Below are 21,941 nucleotides of genomic sequence, written 5' to 3' on the forward strand. Positions count from 1 at the left end.
ATGAGCTGCAACAACTTCTAAAGTTGCTGCAGCCATAAATTCATCAGAACTCTACACTAAGCTGCGTTAAAATGAGGAACACGGATCATCTTGAGAAGAAATAATTGGTATCGGTTTTTCAAGTAAGAAATACTTTAACTTTTAACATACAGCATCAAATTATTATCAGCAACAGGAGTTCAAAACGCTTGAATGACAAGTCTTTATTTCAAGATAAAACGTAGTCCATATGATTTAAGAAGAATGAAGAAAGACAATTATAAACTCCTGCTTGTCCTGCTCTGCTGCCCCGACACATCATGTGCTTTATTCACAATATGTTCTTCAATTAAATATATTCTGGATAATTTAATCAAAAGACAAAGGGTGACAGTTTTTTATTTAAAAAACTTTTTTGGTGTTAACACTCACCTCAGCAGCCAGGTGAACACCAAACCAAACTAAATGTCTGATACATACAAACATAGTTATAGGGCAAACTTTCTCCATAATGCTGAGTAATCACTTTCTCATGATGTGACACTTTATCCATATAATGTGAGAAAATAAATGTGAAGGTGTTCTAATTTATTCCATATGTGAAACAGATTTTTCAAATATAGTGAACCTTAAAGATGTAGTTTTGATGGTTTACTTATATTTGATAATTACTTGTATATATAATTTAGTTAATATGTCAGAAAGGCTGTCATGTTGTGGTCCTCTCTCTGGTGTGCCTGTCAGTCCACTTCCTGCTGCTGGACTGTTGATGGCCTCATCAGTGAAGCTTGTTGTACTTGCATAACTTCAGTTCTAAAAGCTGAGCTCACCCTTTTAAACATTACGGTCCAAGGTCCTTGAGAAATGTTTCAGATTCTCTATTCACTCAGTCTTTTGAATTATTTTCTTTTTCTATTTTTTATTTTAAATGGTTGAAAGAAACTTTTATATATTCTTCAATGAATCGATGAAGTTTTTTTTTTTTTTTTTTCTTTCAAATTTGAATTCAGTACCTCCAGTCATTACAAATTATCTGAGGCCACTAATGATAAAAGTCCTACAAGGGTTCAGCGACTGCACAGGAATATAAATGTTGAAGGAGCAAGGCCTCCTGTGTTATAAATCAAGCGCTGACCCCAACCTGTTCCAAGGAAAAACTAGTTATGCAGATGAGTGTCCACACTCCCTGATTCAGCTTGGATGATACAGGGAGGAGGAAAAGAGGCTTCTCATCCACAGAGGAGCAGTTTTTCTTTCTTCTTTTTTCTTGCTGTAATTTAAAAGTATGAGGGGATTCAGTACATTTAGTCCCCCTTAGCTGACATTAATTCTTCTTTTTGCTGTGAGATCAGCGTTCCAGTTTAACCAAAGTGACCTTCAACATAATAAGATTTGTCGGTGGTCCTAAAAGCATCTGGATTTTTCCTGGATTTGTGGTTTGACAACAGAACCAGGTTTATGAAATCAAAAGACAGTTTCTTTGAGTTCGCTGCTTTGTTTTTGCTCTGGTGTGCACAGTCAACTCTGACATCTTTGATAAAGTGTGTCTCACTCAGTCAATTGAATGGTGTACTTAAATCAAGGTCCAGATTGCACTCGCACCATGGTCAAGCTTTAATCAAAGTCTAGTTATTTTTCCGTTCCATAGAAGGTCCGGTTTGTTTGGTGTAAATGTGTCATCGAGTTCTGATCAGGACCAAAAAATCAAACTCTGGTTTGCTTACAAACCTCAGTCTCTGTTTGGGTGAAGTGAACCGTGTTGTGGTTTGAATGAATACATGAACACCAAGCAGACTGGAGACTGCTCCCAAAGCAGGAAGCAGACTACAACGCAGGGCATTCTGGGTAAATACAACCAAAACAAGTGCGTAAGTGTGGTGTTTTTTTTTTCTTTTTACCAAAGCCAGAAGAGAAATCCTACAACCTCTAAAATGTGACGCCCATCGTGAAGAAGGAAGTTTCACTCCGTATTTTCTTCCGTGGTTCTTGATGTAGCACAGGAGAAAACTTCAATTTAATTTCACATATTTTCAAGAAAAAATACTGAATAATCCCCTCATGTTCAGAAGTTGCAAATACTTTAGAAAAAAAATATTCCATGATCATAGAGATAAGTTTACAATAAGAGAACTCCAATATTCCCTGACATCATAAAGTCAGAAATCTGTAAGAAGAGTTGTGACAAAAGAATCACGAAAGTCCTTTATGAATGAAGTGGTAAAAATCAGCAGATGTGCATCTGGACGGTTGATCTGATCTGGTAGATTTGGGCTCTTCTCCATGCAGCCATGTTGCTGCTTCTCCTTCCCTGTCTGTATTCTGGATCCTGTTCAAGGTGTCCAGCAACAAGAGACCATTTACCTGGGAGACGTTGTTCTGACAGAAAAAAATCCCATCAAACTTTTACATTTTGGAAAATGTCCAGATGTGGACCCCCTTTATCACATCAGTCTCAAAACAATCTGGCACTTTTTGGCTCAAAAATTCTAACTTTAAAATTTTATATTGTAAATTTCCCTTAACCTTAAAAAAATTAATTGTATTCTGGTAGACTTATGATTTTTCAACATCAGAGAATTTCCATGTTTTTTAATTAATGAAAGTCATCATTCATGAGTTCATTAGCTGCAAAATTTACTTCATATCCAATTAGTTTTCTTTTATCCGCAATAACCAACACTGTTGTACTCTATAGGTGTGAAGCTTTAACTTGAACTTTAACTCATACCACAAAATTATCTGACACATTTCTGCATATTTATCATGCCTTTAGAAAATTTCAGATATACATTGCAAAAAATAAAACAAAAACAAATCAGCATAAATGATCCATTGTACAGAAGAATCTGCAATAGGTGAATTCACAAAACCGCCAATGCTCAGAGGACTCACACTTTTACAATTTTTTATGGTGTTTTTGTACAGTAACATCCCAAATATAGCACCAGTGGCTACAAACAAAAGAAGATGAAACATGTCATAGTGGCTGCTGATGTTTCTTATCCATCATAACCAGGGACTTTGCTGCAGAAGCTCTTGTCATTGGTTTTTGCCCCGTTTGTAGAGATAGATATTCCATGATGGCTGTAAATATAAAGACTAAAGCTCCTCTCTGCTTCTACTGTAAAAAGAAGGCTTACTTACCAGAGCCACTTTAGATTAATGGGAAGCTATCAGCGGTTGAGTCATCAAGACGTGCCTAATTCAGTCCGCACTTCATTAAGACCAAATCCCACCATATGCTCTCCCACAGCATCCAACGACCCGCATCACAGATGTGGAGTTTGTGGCTCCTTAAGGCGCTGTCATCAGCACTTAGATATATTAGATACAATGTCAAGGTCAATGATGCTCACCTGGTCTGAATGTAATCAAATTCTCATAGATTCAGACTATGTTGGATTAAACATTAGATTGACAGGATGTGGTTTTGTGCTTTCACAGCAAATAAAAGAAAAAAAACAAAAACAAAAAACAGATCATGTCAAATGTCCCTACCAGTCTGGGCAATTTTTTTGTACCTTTTATGTCAACATTAAAGGGATGTTTATTTAAAGAATTTAGAGTCAAATTTAAGTTGCTTAAGTGTGTCACCAAACATGAAAGACATTCCAGAAATTTCTCTAGAAATGTTTTATCTGTCATGACTTCAATTATCTTTATTGTAGTGCTTTGAGTTTCTCTTGTAACCAAGTTGTTGTTGTTGTTGTTGACAAACATGGTCAATCTTCCACTAATGTTGAAAAAACACAATTTCGCATTTACAATGTTTCTATTAAATTAGAAATGCAATTAACATCACATGGGAATGAGTTGGTTCACACTTTAAATCGTAAAAAAATACTGGCCAATTTCCAGAACTTCAGAGACCTCACACACGGCGATACAAATATCAGAGTTATAACAGATTTGGTCGTGCAGCATACAAAAGCAACACACACCACACATGAACCGATTTCATTCACCAATGTTAAGATTTCGGACGGGAAATCTTGCAAAACTTCTTGAGATCAAACGTGAGTTCAGAGTAAACAAACATGGCCGACTGGGACGAAGCAATGGCAATAGTTTGTGGATTGTGTGTAACAGAGGGAAAACATCCACAGAAAAAGACATCTCTATCGTCCACCAGACGTTCCGGTGCATCATGCCGGTTGTTTGGTTTTCTTTATGTAGAAGTTTCCTCCTTCTTTCCATGACCTCGCTTTCTGATTGGCTACTCGTCTCAGTCAGCAGGCGGAGTTACTTCCTATCGTCCCATCAGCTCTGAGCAGCCTCCATATTGCTGTCAGTACTGTGGACAGGACAGCAAAATACATTAGCAATCTAATCTGCACTCTGTCAGGAAAACAAACCTGTTTTATTACAAGCACATAATTCACACTTAACATGACTTGCTACAAGAAGATAAAATAAAATGAAAGCATTTCACATTTTCAATTTGAGGGTCCAGTCAAAACCTTCCCCAAGGAGAATGAAGGCTCTGATGATTCACCACTCGCACATTATTAAAACACCAGCGCAAGGTTCTTTTCCAATTACTGTATGTCTCCAATAGCTTTGCACATCTAGGGACTTTTTTTTTTCTTCCTACTAGCAAATGTTTCTCATGTTCACTCAGATTGGATAGAGGACATCTGGGAACATCGATTTTCAAGCCAAGATTTAGACTGGGCCACTGTGGCTGCATGGCCCAAAACACACACACACGCACCCTGTCTAAACTCGTATTGTTCGTCACCCAAACTGAGACTGCTATCAGACTAAAGGTTACATGTCTCAATATTGAAATATCTGTTTTTGCAGCTGAAATGTTTTCATAGAGTACAGTCAACTGTCTCCGCTCATCAGTATTGTCTTTTAATATGTGTGTTTCTGCGTGCGTGTGCATGTGTGTGTGCTGTGTGTGGCATTTGGGCTTATCTGTCTGTGTAGAGAGGTATGAGAGCTTGCTGTGTAATTGAAATGTCATGCGTACAGGAGAGCGCTTTGACTGAGCGGGAGCCTTTAGCCATGCCCCGATGAGCCGGCGACAGATGAGCAACGGCCTCCCCAATGAGAAGTGGCATTCCCCGAACCCATTCCTCCTCCTCCATCCTCGTCCGTCAGCCCGTCCTGTCCCGGCCCGGCCCCGGCCCTGGCCCCACCGCTCTCCTTCTGCCTGCCATCCCTCCCTGCCTATCTACCCTCTAACAGTGATTAACGATATTGCCCTGTAGTCACTGAAATATTAAAATAAATGGTTGGCTGAACCGGGGTCTGAAGGAAAGCCAGTGCATCTATCATTTTTATCTGAGGCTAAACTATTGTGTTATTGATGGCAGCTTTGGGGTTGAAATTCAAGTCTACTAATGCAGGTGGCAAAGTAACTCCCAGGGTTTGATAGGCGCCAAGCATCAGGACAATATTGTTCATTTTCACATAATCCATGATTAATAGGACTGTGGGAAGAAGAATTTGCTCCCTCAGAGATTATTTTGTTTTTTGTTTGTTTGTTGGTTTATTTTGTGACAAACAAATAAAATTCACAAGTGAATAGACTCTACACTCTTCCATAAGTGGGACAAAAAGGTGTGACTTGGTTTTATGTCACAATAGGCAGTCTGGGTAAAAATAATTATTTGCAGTATTATATTTTTGTCCATACAAGAATTATTTCCTTTTTACAATATTTTTAGTTTTAACTTTTTCAAACATTTAAATATGTATAATAAAAAAAAAGTCTTTGTTAATTCCATTCAGTTTAGCTACAGTCGATCAGCAAATCTTTTTAAAACGATACAGTCAAATCCAGACTACAAACCCTGTGGCTAAAACGTTTTCCATTACATGAAGCCAAGCTGACTTCACTGTATCAACATCAGACATCATAAGCAAACATGTGGTGACAGTGGAGAGAAACAACATGATAGTTTAAAATAGGAAAAAAAAAAACCTTCACCGTATCCTGATTTAGTGTGATTGGCCATCTGCTGTGCCTGACTCTGGGTTTGAGAGTATGGAGCAAACACTAGTAATACCAAAACTATTTAAAAAATAGCAACTGCTATAAAAATTTAAAATAAATGGTGAGTAAATGATCAGAATCAATATTCTGACGTTTGGTAAACCAACATTCAGCTTCCAAGCACTAGGAAATATTGAAACTGGCTTATTTAGCAAATCATGGAAACACAATTTTCACATCACACAAGTCACATGATCAACAACTGGATGCTGCCACTGGCACAAACCATGAAGAAAAAGACAGGAAGTATTTAGAGGATGATGGAGCGACATACTTTTTTAAAATCTTGCCGTGTGAAACAGGCATTAGGTATGAAAGTGGACAATGTGACATGTGAAAAAAATATTTCCCTTTCCATCAGCAACACCAGTCTATTTTCCACCTGTATTTAAAAGCATTTGAATCCATTTCATAGACCAAGTTAACTTGGAAGTTCAACTCAGAGTTAAATCTAATCATGCTGTGTTTTCCCAGTGAAAGGAAGGTCAACATTTAGCATGCATTCATGGAACTGATGGCTCTGACAGGATTCCGAATATCCTGAGGCAAATCCGCTGCTGGATTGTGGGATACACAGAGTTGCTTTGTAGTGCAATCATGTTTCTGGAAGCGCTCCATCTTTTCCTTCCAGGAGAAATCGTCTTGACAAAAACAACACAAGACAAACAAGACAAGAGAAAGACAAACCTGCTGCTGCTGCTTCTTCAGGATGAGGAGTGCTTGCCATGATTGTGCAGCGCAGACCGGATGTGACTGCACAAACATTTCCTTTTCACAATTTCATTCAGCTGGTGCAGAGCAGGCCAGCTTGGAAAACGCAGAGCGATGAGGAAGGCAGTGGTAAGAAAAAAACCACGGTATTTATGTAACAGGTTCACTTTGAGTCTGTAAGTTGCAGGGAAATGTGATAATATGACGATATAGAATTGTTGAAATGTCAATCTGCTGTCATTTTTAAAAGGATGTACTCTGTTATTATAATGTCTGGAATAGCTGGGTCTTCACCAGAACTGTCCACACACACTCACACACACCCCCCCTTGTCTGTATACACTACTGGGGACTAAAGACAAGACCATGCTTTCTGGGAACCCCCCTTTCTGAAAGTAGCACAGCTCTGCAAAAAATCAAGTAGCATGCTAGAGGGGCAGTGAACAAACATATCACTTAAAATTTGCAATAAGACTAACTAGAGTTCTCAACATGATAAGAACGTGGCTCTTGGGGACTTGTCAGGTTTTTAGTAATGTGTGGGGAAATAAATACACACTAATTCGTTTTTATTACATTCTTAGTACCTGTAGCACAGTTTCAGGTTCAAAATGCTTAGAGAGCCACTGCAATGCACAATGAAATCTACAATTTGGAATCAAGCAAAAAATAAATTGAGTGGGCACTCAAACTATGTTAAAATCTAGTATTGAGCAGCATACTGGAACCGCTTTGTTACATTTATTCTTTTAAAGAAGTTACATAAAAGGATTAAAATGATGCATACATTTCTACAGAATTTTTTTTTTCTTGCAAATTAGATCACAATTTTGTGTTCTTCTGATTGACTGTAAATCTCTTATCCAGGAACAACCTGTGATGATGAGAACTGTGAGGAGATGGGTTACAGGCAGCTGAAGAAGCCTTGTGTAATTGTTTTCAGGCCATCAACAGGAATGCACTCTGAGAACGTCAATCTTACCACGTTCTCAGAGTGCATTCCTCAGAATGGGAAAGACTAAATACATTTTTGCTTAAATAGAACCTCAAGAGAGCACTGAGATACATGCTCCTCCAGAGTCAGTGAGGACAAAAAATTAGTCAAGATTGTCAGAAGCAACTCAAAGTCAAGATTAAAGACTGTAAGAAGGCATAAAGGAGCACACTTGACACCAAGGTCCAGCAGAACAATAAATCAGAAATGAAAGAAATAAATAAATCACAAGCAGGAGGATCGAATAAACGAAAGTCTGGACAGAGCAATGACCTCAAGACATACTTCAAGAGGTTGAGTTCAATACCAGTTTTTAAGAGTAAAAAAAAAATATCATACATTAAATGAGTGGTCAGCAACACACAGGAAAACCGCATTGGACTTCACTCTTCTGATTGTTTTCCACTCTGTGCAGGGCAAGTCCCACTGCTGTCATTTTCGGGATACTGAGATAGTATGCAGTTGTTTTAAACACTTATCACAGTCTGCTTTCCCTTGAACTCAACAGGTGTTGATGAATTCCATCAAGATTTTTTTGACTGCAAGGACCTCTCTTTCATCTGAAGTTCCCTTCTTGCATGGTTGGCGACCTTTAAAACCAAAATAAATAACACATGTATAACAAATACAGCCCTGAAGTAATACAAGTAATTAAAGACGATGAAATGAAATTACCAAACCAAATCATACTTAGTGTTTAGTAAAATTGCAAAATACAATCATGACTAATTAGACCCATCATGCTAAAAAAAGATAAATACAACACCTAAACCAGTATCATTACAGAATTTTACTCATCATGGAAAGCTATTTTCTCAACAAAGCCAAAAAGAAACATTTGGAAACATTTAAAGTAATTATTAAAGTTGACAGAGCTAAGTTTCAAAATACATGAAGAATAATTCTTCATGAAAACAAATTGATACACAAAATACAACATTCTTGTTAAGTTCAAAGTTTATAGAGCATTTGAAGAAAATATTACATTTCTTCCAATATAACTGTACTGACAAATCTCTGAGACATCTCAGTTAAGACTAGAAGACCAATGACAAGAAGTTCTGACATAAATACCTTTTCCTTAGAGGACTTGGACTTGGGTGGAACTTGATCCAATGAGCCAACATGCTCAGCACCGACACCCTCAGTCATAATTGGTTCTTTGACAACCTTAGGAAAAGAAGAAAAGTGATTCTTAATACTGTAAAAAGACTGGCTTACATTTGGGCAAATCCAATGACCACCTAAACAACAACATATAAAACCATTGACTAATCAAAAGAAATGCAGCTGTTGATTAGCATGGTACATTGTTGATGAATCTTAGCTGTAATGTTCAACTAAGAAACCATTTCTGGTTCAGTTTATCAGCGATCCTTCATCAAAATGTCTAAAATTTCTGTACCAATTTGACCGGTTCAAATGTTTACCTAAGATGACATCACATAATTGGCCTGTAAACATGTCTGCATTGTATTTTCTGATTTGAAACATACATGTTGTCTTAAGCCAGGTATGAGCAATGCTACTGAGGGCAGACTAGATCTGTAGTTACACAAACAGAGTTAAAATATTTGACCTAAAGAAACCTCAAACGGGGTCCCCACTTGTACTGTATACCAGAAATGTGTGCATGGCCCCAAACAGCCAGTCCATGGAAACAAATACTTCAGCTGCTAAAGACCCCACAATGTAATCAAACCAGACTAGTGTGTGTTACCAGGACTACTCAAAGAAACCTGTTAAATTCAGAGCATTTGAGGAAAATATTGTATTTCTTCCAATATAACTGTACTGACAAATCTCTGAGACATCTCAGTTAAGACTAGAAGACCAATGACAAGAAGTTCTGACATAAATACCTTTTCCTTAGAGGACTTGGACTTGGGTGGAACTTGATCCAATGAGCCAACATGCTCAGCACCGACACCCTCAGTCATAATTGGTTCTTTGACAACCTTAGGAAAAGAAGAAAAGTGATTCTTAATACTGTAAAAAGACTGGCTTACATTTGGGCAAATCCAATGACCACCTAAACAACAACATATAAAACCATTGACTAATCAAAAGAAATGCAGCTGTTGATTAGCATGGTACATTGTTGATGAATCTTAGCTGTAATGTTCAACTAAGAAACCATTTCTGGTTCAGTTTATCAGCGATCCTTCATCAAAATGTCTAAAATTTCTGTACCAATTTGACCGGTTCAAATGTTTACCTAAGATGACATCACATAATTGGCCTGTAAACATGTCTGCATTGTATTTTCTGATTTGAAACATACATGTTGTCTTAAGCCAGGTATGAGCAATGCTACTGAGGGCAGACTAGATCTGTAGTTACACAAACAGAGTTAAAATATTTGACCTAAAGAAACCTCAAACGGGGTCCCCACTTGTACTGTATACCAGAAATGTGTGCATGGCCCCAAACAGCCAGTCCATGGAAACAAATACTTCAGCTGCTAAAGACCCCACAATGTAATCAAACCAGACTAGTGTGTGTTACCAGGACTACTCAACGAAACCTGTTAAATTCAGAGCATTTGAGGAAAATATTGCATTTCTTCCAATATAACTGTACTGACAAATCTTTGAGACATCTCAGTTAAGACTAGAAGACCAATGACAAGAAGTTCTGACATAAATACCTTTTCCTTAGAGGACTTGGACTTGGGTGGAACTTGATCCAATGAGCCAACATGCTCAGCACCGACACCCTCAGTCATAATTGGTTCTTTGGCAACCTTAGGAAAAGAAGAAAAGTGATTCTTAATACTGTAAAAAGACTGGCTTACATTTGGGCAAATCCAATGACCACCTAAACAACAACATATAAAACCATTGACTAATCAAAAGAAATGCAGCTGTTGATTAGCATGGTACATTGTTGATGAATCTTAGCTGTAATGTTCAACTAAGAAACCATTTCTGGTTAAGTTTATCAGCGATCCTTCATCAAAATGTCTAAAATTTCTGTACCAATTTGACCGGTTCAAATGTTTACCTAAGATGACATCACATAATTGGCCTGTAAACATGTCTGCATTGTATTTTCTGATTTGAAACATACATGTTGTCTTAAGCCAGGTATGAGCAATGCTACTGAGGGCAAACAAGATCTGTAGTTACACAAACAGAGTTAAAATATTTGACCTAAAGAAACCTCAAACGGGGTCCCCACTTGTACTGTATACCAGAAATGTGTGCATGGCCCCAAACAGCCATCCCTGGAAACAAATACTTCAGCTGCTAAAGACCCCACAATGTAATCAAACCAGACTAGTGTGTGTTACCAGGACTACTCAAAGAAACCTGTTAAATTCAGAGCATTTGAGGAAAATATTGCATTTCTTCCAATATAACTGTACTGACAAATCTTTGAGACATCTCAGTTAAGACTAGAAGACCAATGACAAGAAGTTCTGACATAAATACCTTTTCCTTAGAGGACTTGGACTTGGGTGGAACTTGATCCAATGAGCCAACATGGTCAGCACCGACACCCTCAGTCATAATTGGTTCTTTGACAACCTTAGGAAAAGAAGAAAAGTGATTCTTAATACTGTAAAAAGACTGGCTTACATTTGGGCAAATCCAATGACCACCTAAACAACAACATATAAAACCATTGACTAATCAAAAGAAATGCAGCTGTTGATTAGCATGGTACATTGTTGATGAATCTTAGCTGTAATGTTCAACTAAGAAACCATTTCTGGTTCAGTTTATCAGCGATCCTTCATCAAAATGTCTAAAATTTCTGTACCAATTTGACCGGTTCAAATGTTTACCTAAGATGACATCACATAATTGGCCTGTAAACATGTCTGCATTGTATTTTCTGATTTGAAACATACATGTTGTCTTAAGCCAGGTATGAGCAATGCTACTGAGGGCAAACAAGATCTGTAGTTACACAAACAGAGTTAAAATATTTGACCTAAAGAAACCTCAAACGGGGTCCCCACTTGTACTGTATACCAGAAATGTGTGCATGGCCCCAAACAGCCATCCCTGGAAACAAATACTTCAGCTGCTAAAGACCCCACAATGTAATCAAACCAGACTAGTGTGTGTTACCAGGACTACTCATAGAAACCTGTTAAATTCAGAGCATTTGAGGAAAATATTGCATTTCTTCCAATATAACTGTACTGACAAATCTTTGAGACATCTCAGTTAAGACTAGAAGACCAATGACAAGAAGTTCTGACATAAATACCTTTTCCTTAGAGGACTTGGACTTGGGTGGAACTTGATCCAATGAGCCAACATGCTCAGCACCGACACCCTCAGTCATAATTGGTTCTTTGACAACCTTAGGAAAAGAAGAAAAGTGATTCTTAATACTGTAAAAAGACTGGCTTACATTTGGGCAAATCCAATGACCACCTAAACAACAACATATAAAACCATTGACTAATCAAAAGAAATGCAGCTGTTGATTAGCATGGTACATTGTTGATGAATCTTAGCTGTAATGTTCAACTAAGAAACCATTTCTGGTTCAGTTTATCAGCGATCCTTCATCAAAATGTCTAAAATTTCTGTACCAATTTGACCGGTTCAAATGTTTACCTAAGATGACATCACATAATTGGCCTGTAAACATGTCTGCATTGTATTTTCTGATTTGAAACATACATGTTGTCTTAAGCCAGGTATGAGCAATGCTACTGAGGGCAAACAAGATCTGTAGTTACACAAACAGAGTTAAAATATTTGACCTAAAGAAACCTCAAACGGGGTCCCCACTTGTACTGTATACCAGAAATGTGTGCATGGCCCCAAACAGCCATCCCTGGAAACAAATACTTCAGCTGCTAAAGACCCCACAATGTAATCAAACCAGACTAGTGTGTGTTACCAGGACTACTCAAAGAAACCTGTTAAATTCAGAGCATTTGAGGAAAATATTGCATTTCTTCCAATATAACTGTACTGACAAATCTTTGAGACATCTCAGTTAAGACTAGAAGACCAATGACAAGAAGTTCTGACATAAATACCTTTTCCTTAGAGGACTTGGACTTGGGTGGAACTTGATCCAATGAGCCAACATGGTCAGCACCGACACCCTCAGTCATAATTGGTTCTTTGACAACCTTAGGAAAAGAAGAAAAGTGATTCTTAATACTGTAAAAAGACTGGCTTACATTTGGGCAAATCCAATGATCACCTAAACAACAACATATAAAACCATTGACTAATCAAAAGAAATGCAGCTGTTGATTAGCATGGTACATTGTTGATGAATCTTAGCTGTAATGTTCAACTAAGAAACCATTTCTGGTTCAGTTTATCAGCGATCCTTCATCAAAATGTCTAAAATTTCTGTACCAATTTGACCGGTTCAAATGTTTACCTAAGATGACATCACATAATTGGCCTGTAAACATGTCTGCATTGTATTTTCTGATTTGAAACATACATGTTGTCTTAAGCCAGGTATGAGCAATGCTACTGAGGGCAAACAAGATCTGTAGTTACACAAACAGAGTTAAAATATTTGACCTAAAGAAACCTCAAACGGGGTCCCCACTTGTACTGTATACCAGAAATGTGTGCATGGCCCCAAACAGCCATCCCTGGAAACAAATACTTCAGCTGCTAAAGACCCCACAATGTAATCAAACCAGACTAGTGTGTGTTACCAGGACTACTCAAAGAAACCTGTTAAATTCAGAGCATTTGAGGAAAATATTGCATTTCTTCCAATATAACTGTACTGACAAATCTTTGAGACATCTCAGTTAAGACTAGAAGACCAATGACAAGAAGTTCTGACATAAATACCTTTTCCTTAGAGGACTTGGACTTGGGTGGAACTTGATCCAATGAGCCAACATGCTCAGCACCGACACCCTCAGTCATAATTGGTTCTTTGACAACCTTAGGAAAAGAAGAAAAGTGATTCTTAATACTGTAAAAAGACTGGCTTACATTTGGGCAAATCCAATGACCACCTAAACAACAACATATAAAACCATTGACTAATCAAAAGAAATGCAGCTGTTGATTAGCATGGTACATTGTTGATGAATCTTAGCTGTAATGTTCAACTAAGAAACCATTTCTGGTTCAGTTTATCAGCGATCCTTCATCAAAATGTCTAAAATTTCTGTACCAATTTGACCGGTTCAAATGTTTACCTAAGATGACATCACATAATTGGCCTGTAAACATGTCTGCATTGTATTTTCTGATTTGAAACATACATGTTGTCTTAAGCCAGGTATGAGCAATGCTACTGAGGGCAAACAAGATCTGTAGTTACACAAACAGAGTTAAAATATTTGACCTAAAGAAACCTCAAACGGGGTCCCCACTTGTACTGTATACCAGAAATGTGTGCATGGCCCCAAACAGCCATCCCTGGAAACAAATACTTCAGCTGCTAAAGACCCCACAATGTAATCAAACCAGACTAGTGTGTGTTACCAGGACTACTCAAAGAAACCTGTTAAATTCAGAGCATTTGAGGAAAATATTGCATTTCTTCCAATATAACTGTACTGACAAATCTTTGAGACATCTCAGTTAAGACTAGAAGACCAATGACAAGAAGTTCTGACATAAATACCTTTTCCTTAGAGGACTTGGACTTGGGTGGAACTTGATCCAATGAGCCAACATGCTCAGCACCGACACCCTCAGTCATAATTGGTTCTTTGACAACCTTAGGAAAAGAAGAAAAGTGATTCTTAATACTGTAAAAAGACTGGCTTACATTTGGGCAAATCCAATGACCACCTAAACAACAACATATAAAACCATTGACTAATCAAAAGAAATGCAGCTGTTGATTAGCATGGTACATTGTTGATGAATCTTAGCTGTAATGTTCAACTAAGAAACCATTTCTGGTTCAGTTTATCAGCGATCCTTCATCAAAATGTCTAAAATTTCTGTACCAATTTGACCGGTTCAAATGTTTACCTAAGATGACATCACATAATTGGCCTGTAAACATGTCTGCATTGTATTTTCTGATTTGAAACATACATGTTGTCTTAAGCCAGGTATGAGCAATGCTACTGAGGGCAAACAAGATCTGTAGTTACACAAACAGAGTTAAAATATTTGACCTAAAGAAACCTCAAACGGGGTCCCCACTTGTACTGTATACCAGAAATGTGTGCATGGCCCCAAACAGCCATCCCTGGAAACAAATACTTCAGCTGCTAAAGACCCCACAATGTACCGGGTAATCAAACCAGACTAGTGTGTGTTACCAGGACTACTCAAAGAAACCTGTTAAATTCAGAGCATTTGAAGAAAATATTACAATTCTTCTAATATAACTGTACTGACAAATCTCTGAGACATCTCAGTTAAGACTAGAAGACCAATGACAAGAAGTTCTGACATAAATACCTTTTCCTTAGAGGACTTGGACTTGGGTGTAACTTGATCCATTGAGCCAACATGCTCAGCACCGACACCCTCAGTCATAATTGGTTCTTTGACAACCTTAGGAAAAGAAGAAAAGTGACTCTTAATACTGTAAAAAGACTGGCTTACAATTGGGCAAATCCAATGACCACCTAAACAACAACATATAAAACCATTGACTAATCAAAAGAAATGCAGCTGTTGATTAGCATGGTACATTGTTGATGAATCTTAGCTGTAATGTTCAACTAAGAAACCATTTCTGGTTCAGTTTATTAGCGATCCTTCATCAAAATGTCTAAAATTTCTGTACCAATTTGACCGGTTCAAATGTTTACCTAAGATGACATCACATAATTGGCCTGTAAACATGTCTGCATTGTATTTTCTGATTTGAAACATACATGTTGTCTTAAGCCAGGTATGAGCAATGCTACTGAGGGCAGACAAGATCTGTAGTTACACAAACAGAGTTAAAATATTTGACCTAAAGAAACCTCAAACGGGGTCCCCACTTGTACTGTATATCAGAAATGTGTGCATGGCCCCAAACAGCCAGTCCATGGAAACAAATACTTCAGCTGCTAAAGACCCCACAATGTAATCAAACCAGACTAGTGTGTGTTACCAGGACTACTCAACGAAACCTGTTAAATTCAGAGCATTTGAGGAAAATATTGCATTTCTTCCAATATAACTGTACTGACAAATCTTTGAGACATCTCAGTTAAGACTAGAAGACCAATGACAAGAAGTTCTGACATAAATACCTTTTCCTTAGAGGACTTGGACTTGGGTGGAACTTGATCCAATGAGCCAACATGCTCAGCACCGACACCCTCAGTCATAATTGGTTCTTTGACAACCTTAGGAAAAGAAGAAAAGTGATTCTTAATACTGTAAAAAGACTGGCTTACATTTGGGCAAATCCAATGACCACCTAAACAACAACATATAAAACCATTGACTAATCAAAAGAAATGCAGCTGTTGATTAGCATGGTACATTGTTGATGAATCTTAGCTGTAATGTTCAACTAAGAAACCATTTCTGGTTCAGTTTATCAGCGATCCTTCATCAAAATGTCTAAAATTTCTGTACCAATTTGACCGGTTCAAATGTTTACCTAAGATGACATCACATAATTGGCCTGTAAACATGTCTGCATTGTATTTTCTGATTTGAAACATACATGTTGTCTTAAGCCAGGTATGAGCAATGCTACTGAGGGCAAACAAGATCTGTAGTTACACAAACAGAGTTAAAATATTTGACCTAAAGAAACCTCAAACGGGGTCCCCACTTGTACTGTATACCAGAAATGTGTGCATGGCCCCAAACAGCCATCCCTGGAAACAAATACTTCAGCTGCTAAAGACCCCACAATGTACCGGGTAATCAAACCAGACTAGTGTGTGTTACCAGGACTACTCAAAGAAACCTGTTAAATTCAGAGCATTTGAAGAAAATATTACAATTCTTCTAATATAACTGTACTGACAAATCTCTGAGACATCTCAGTTAAGACTAGAAGACCAATGACAAGAAGTTCTGACATAAATACCTTTTCCTTAGAGGACTTGGACTTGGGTGTAACTTGATCCATTGAGCCAACATGCTCAGCACCGACACCCTCAGTCATAATTGGTTCTTTGACAACCTTAGGAAAAGAAGAAAAGTAACTCTTAATACTGTAACAAGACTGGCTTACATTTGGGCAAATCCAATGACCACCTAAACAACATTAAACAAGCCATTCACTATTCAAAAGAAATGCAGCTGTCGATTAGCATGGTACATTGTTGATGAATCACAGCTGTAATTTTCGACAAAGAAACCATTTCTGGTTCGGTGTGGCAGTGATCCTTCATCAAAAAGTTTCAAATTTATCTTACTTAAACCTAGAACTCTACGTCGGGACACAAGGAAAACAGCTTGCATGACAGGTAGCTAACGCCATCTTGTTAACATAAACTGAAGTAAATCTTCAATTTACTTCTGTTGTATGCCTTTGTTTCGCCTTACAGATTTTTAAAAAGAAGCTCGGCTAGTCTCACCATCCATTAAATCTTTTAACTAAACCGGTACATTAAAATACATTTAAAATAAGAGTAATTACTTACCCTTCTGGGTGGTGAGCTGCTTTGCCCAGGGCTCTTTGTGAGTTCATTTAAAAGTGCGCTTCTTTTGTCACTCAGCGCGGCCCGGGTGGAGACAAGTAAAACACAAACTACGAGCTTCCACCCGTCCGGTATGTCTTGGTCTTTAAATCCAAATGATTCAATTATAAAGTAATTTAAAAGGACTGAGCGTTTGACTTGATGGATTGGACAATAATTAACTATTTACGGTTTTAAAAGTAATTTGTTTTAAAAGCAGTTGGAATGCAAAGAATTGTAAATTTGTAATTGGTAAGTGAGGATTTTTTTCCTCCTGTCTTGTTTCGGCCTCCTTAAGTTTCTGTTATGTGTTTACATGTAATAGGTACAATCTGTTTCAAAGTTATTAGTTATTAGTTTTCACAAAGCACATATTTTTTTCCCAATTTCTTTGTTTGATTTTAAATAAATTATATCAATTGGTACATTGCTGCAAATGACTATATCTGAAGAAGTGTGGTGGATTAAACTCGGCTTACTTAAGTGCTTGTACCCCTGCTCTCAACATTGATGAAGCATGTTGTACCAAACATGTGTTAGCCATAGCATACATTTACATGGTATATTAAATTAAATTTTATTCAGTTTAAAATACTTTAATTAAATATAAATGAATTAACTATTTTTTAAATACAATTAAGTTTTTTATGTGCCACTTGCACCTATGTATGAATCATTGAAACATTGTCCATTATTAATTTACTAACTACTGAATGACATCAAACTAGGAATTATAGAGCCCGCTCATTCTGCCCCAGATGTCCACATTGTTGGTTACTATATTTATTGCTGAAAGATTAAATTTCTTTTCTCCCAAACCAATAGTCTCATTCAGATCAAGAGGAAGGGTTGATCTTTCCAACTGCTATTTTCTCTTTCTGGTACACTTGTGGCTTTCTGTAGAGTTGGTTTTATGTTCATCTTTTGGTATCGATTCTGCCTTCGAGCAAATGGTTTTCTGAGTGTAAATGTCTGGTTACCTGATTCTTTAGATATTTTGTATTTCTTAACTATTTCATCAGTCCATCAATCAAGTTTATTTGTATAGCACATTTCAGCAACAAGGCAGTTCAAAGTGGTTTATGTAATTAAAACACAAAATACAAATTCATAGAACACACAGTCTACAATGAAAACTTTTTAACTATTTTTAAGATTCTGAGGATTCAGGTCAGAGTCCTTCACTACTCTCAGATTTAGGACTTGATCTCTAGTTTCTACCTGTAATAACTGAAGCTGTGTGCTGACTCTAGGTCATTCCTTTTTATGTCCAAGGATAACTTCAGTTTTGTTTCTGTTCAGCTGGATAAAGTTTTGACACATCCAGCCATTTTTTCTAAGCATCTTTTCAGTGCTTGAATGGGTTCTGAGTCACCTAATGACATTGTAATGTAGAGCTGTCTATCATCTGGCATAGGTTTATAATCTCTTCTAAGCTTTTGTAGTTTAGTGTATGCATCCTAGTAATGCCAGGATGCATACTAGGATGCATACCTAGGATGCATACCTAGTAGTAGATCTTAGATCTTGCCAAGATCTAAGATCAGGACCACCCTCTACTGTCAGATCCACCAATGTTATCTGAGGTGAAAAATTGTTATTCTGACAAAATATGTTCCTCAGAATGCCCCATGTCTTAATAGTATTAGTAATTAGAAAGTTATCTTTGACAATGAGTGGGAATTCTCGGTTTTGTTTAACATATTTATAGGGTGACAAGGTTTACAAACACTTTCCTCGATCTCAAGCCATTACAGTGTTTTTGGGTAGCCCACACTGAAATAATTCTTACATGTAAAGACAGTACATAGTTTTCAACCCTGGGCAGGCCCTATCAACTCAAGGTTTAGGGAAGTTGTAAGACTTTAGTTTTAATTTTAAATTTTCTACCTGAACAAATAAATTCTGATATTGCTTTATTGATTCCAGCTAAATCTTTAGAGTCAATAAACAAAAACAACATAGACATTGGATAAATTAAATTAGGGTGAATTATCACCTTAATAAGGCTAACTCCCCCCAGAAAGGATAAGGGGAGCTTCTTCCATCTCACCAACTTATCCTTAATATGAATAATTGTAGGACTGATGTTTTCGGAGTACAGCTGACTAATTCTAGATCCAATTCGTTTTCCTAGATATTTTAATCTTGTAGGAGCCCATCAAAATGGCTTGATGAATACTGATTTTCCCTGGTCACAAGCATTTAAAGGCATTATTTCTGATTACTATAATTTACCTTATACCCAGATATTTTACCAAATTTTGTTGACACAATCAATTAGAGCCGAGGTAGATTTCACAGGGTCTGTCAAAGTTTAAATTATATCATCAGCGTATAATAATATTTTATATTTTATACAATTTTGTTCCTATTAATATACCTTTAATATTATTGCTTTGTCTAATTGCAATTGCAAGTGGCACTACATCCAAAGAGAAAAGTAGCAGAGAAAGACAGCTTCCTGCGCCGTCCCCATTTCCAGGCCACAGGGTGTTGACAAGAGGCTATTTGTCAAGATGGATACTGTGGGCTTTTTATAATGAAGTTTTATCCAGTTTATAAAATTTTCTCAAAGTCCAAATCTTCTAAGCAGTTCAAACATATACTCCAGTTTGACACAGTCAAAGGCATTCTCAGCATCCATTGAGACAATGATGCCTGGTATTTCTGTCTGATTTTTGGTCACTATAACTGGGTTTACTTTTAAATGATGAGGTCATAGCTCCATCTCCCTCTCTACCCTGAATGAGCCTTACTCTCACAAATAAACATGCTGCCATTCTGCAGTCTTGTCAGATCTGAAATGGAAAAACCCGCCAAACTAATTTTAGTGTTAAGGATATTAAAATAAATCTTATGAAAATCCTCAGTTTCCTGTCAGCTCTGGAACAAGTTGTTTGATTTAATTTTCCACATCTATGGTCCATAACAAAGTTATTATTTTCAAGTTATCTACCATTATACTGTTGATAGTTGCTCTTAGTCATTTTTTCTGAATAGTATGTAAAATTAGCCCAATGTATTTGTAGTCAGGCAAAAACAGTAAATGTATAGTTTGCTTGAAAATGTACATTTGTGTAGTTATTCAAGTTTTATTTCTTTTGACTTGGTTTTTAGACACTACTACAAAGGAAGGTCTTGTGGCAATAAACTACTGACTTTATTTAAACAACATGGGCAGAAATATTCAACTAAAATTACACAAAATTAAACAAAACATTTTAATGACGACATGAATGAAAAAAATGGGAGAGCTGTACATTTTCCATTCCCTTTGAACTGAATTAGTTCCTGATGTTACCACAAGTCAGAAGCAATCATTTAAAGAATCATTTAATATAATTTAAGACAATAAAGTTTTTACGTATCAGTAATTAATGATGGTCTGAAGAGACAATGGTATTTTGACAAGACTTTTACCCTACAGTTTCTGCATGTATAAAACTAAATTATGCTGGTATATGAAGATTATGGCGGTTTCAGTAATAAGCTACCATGTCCTAAAATACTTTTTTTTTTTTACAGATTTTTAAGAATATTTACTACATTAATGACATAAATGTCAATGTAACACTAAGCAAGTTAACAACCAATCTGCAATAACGCTAATGATTCCAAATGTGAAGGTTATAAATCAACAAATAGTAAATAAAACTATTTCAAGTCATTTAAAACAATCCGCAAAAGTAGATTTTTATTTGTCCCTTCAATGTCACTAAAGTCAGATTAGTGTGTATAGTGTGTGTAAGTGTGTGTTCCTGCAGTACCACAACCCACCACTAGAGGCCGATACTGAGTGACTATCGTATACACACTTATACACAAACAGTTGGTTTTTGTGAATTCTAAGGACTTGTCTGAAAATTTGACAGAGCATCCTCCTGACCTTCTTTTCATTGAATTCAATGCAAACTTTGTGGGGACCAGGTTTTTGGTCCCCACAAAAAATTTGGTCCCCACACCGTGAGTGTGCTGTCTTGCTTTGGTCCCCTCTATGTAGCAAAAACAAACACACCCCCCCACGCATGCACACACACACACTTACAAAGAGAAAACAAGAAGCTCTTTAAGACAAAACCAGAGGTTTAATGAAAGCACAGCTGCTTTTCTGTGTAAATGTAGATTGAATAATTATTAAAGACATCAGTAATGTCATTCTGACCAGTCATGATGTTAACTGAAGATATCTGAATAAGACATCTAATAAAATATATTTTGAGGAATTTCATGTATAAATTTATGTGATGCTTCAATGTATCAAACACCCTAATAATAGGAGCTCTAGTGATATTAGATATATTTCTAGATTTTAAAAATATTGGAATAATTGTTAATCTGCTTTATTGTGGATAAGTTCTATTTTACTTGATTTGATTATTTATTTACTTTTTTCCTAAAAGGCATGGACTCCTTTTTGTTTCAAAATAAACAGACTGATTATATGTCTAATTCTTCAACAAGGAATTTCCACAAGTCTAAATCTCGGGGAATTACTTTAGCCTCGTCATTATTTGCTTTCAGGATCTCTGCAGTTTAACTTGCACCAGTCAAATCTCTGTAACTAGTTCCTAAAAAAACAATATTGCATGCTGGGAATGTGTTGGTCACGGTGCTGCTGCAGGAGGTGAGTCTGACACAGAGAGAAAACTCTTCTTCTGATCTTCATCTTCGTCTGTCATTCCTGATCTCTC

General features: G+C 36.9%; 1 long non-coding RNA gene across 1 annotated transcript; it reads left to right on the forward strand.

The window, feature by feature from the left end:
* The first annotated feature begins 7,033 nt into the window (after positions 1-7,033).
* LOC148153201 (uncharacterized) lies at positions 7,034-8,526 on the forward strand. Its single transcript, XR_015761599.1, has 2 exons — positions 7,034-7,640; positions 7,693-8,526. It is a non-coding gene; the product is annotated as an uncharacterized LOC148153201 (long non-coding RNA).
* The last annotated feature ends 13,415 nt before the right edge of the window (positions 8,527-21,941 follow it).

This window comes from Poecilia mexicana, unplaced genomic scaffold (genome assembly GCF_051168715.1).
Source record: "Poecilia mexicana isolate PSO_F unplaced genomic scaffold, ASM5116871v1 scaffold_20, whole genome shotgun sequence".
NCBI lineage: Eukaryota > Metazoa > Chordata > Actinopteri > Cyprinodontiformes > Poeciliidae > Poecilia > Poecilia mexicana.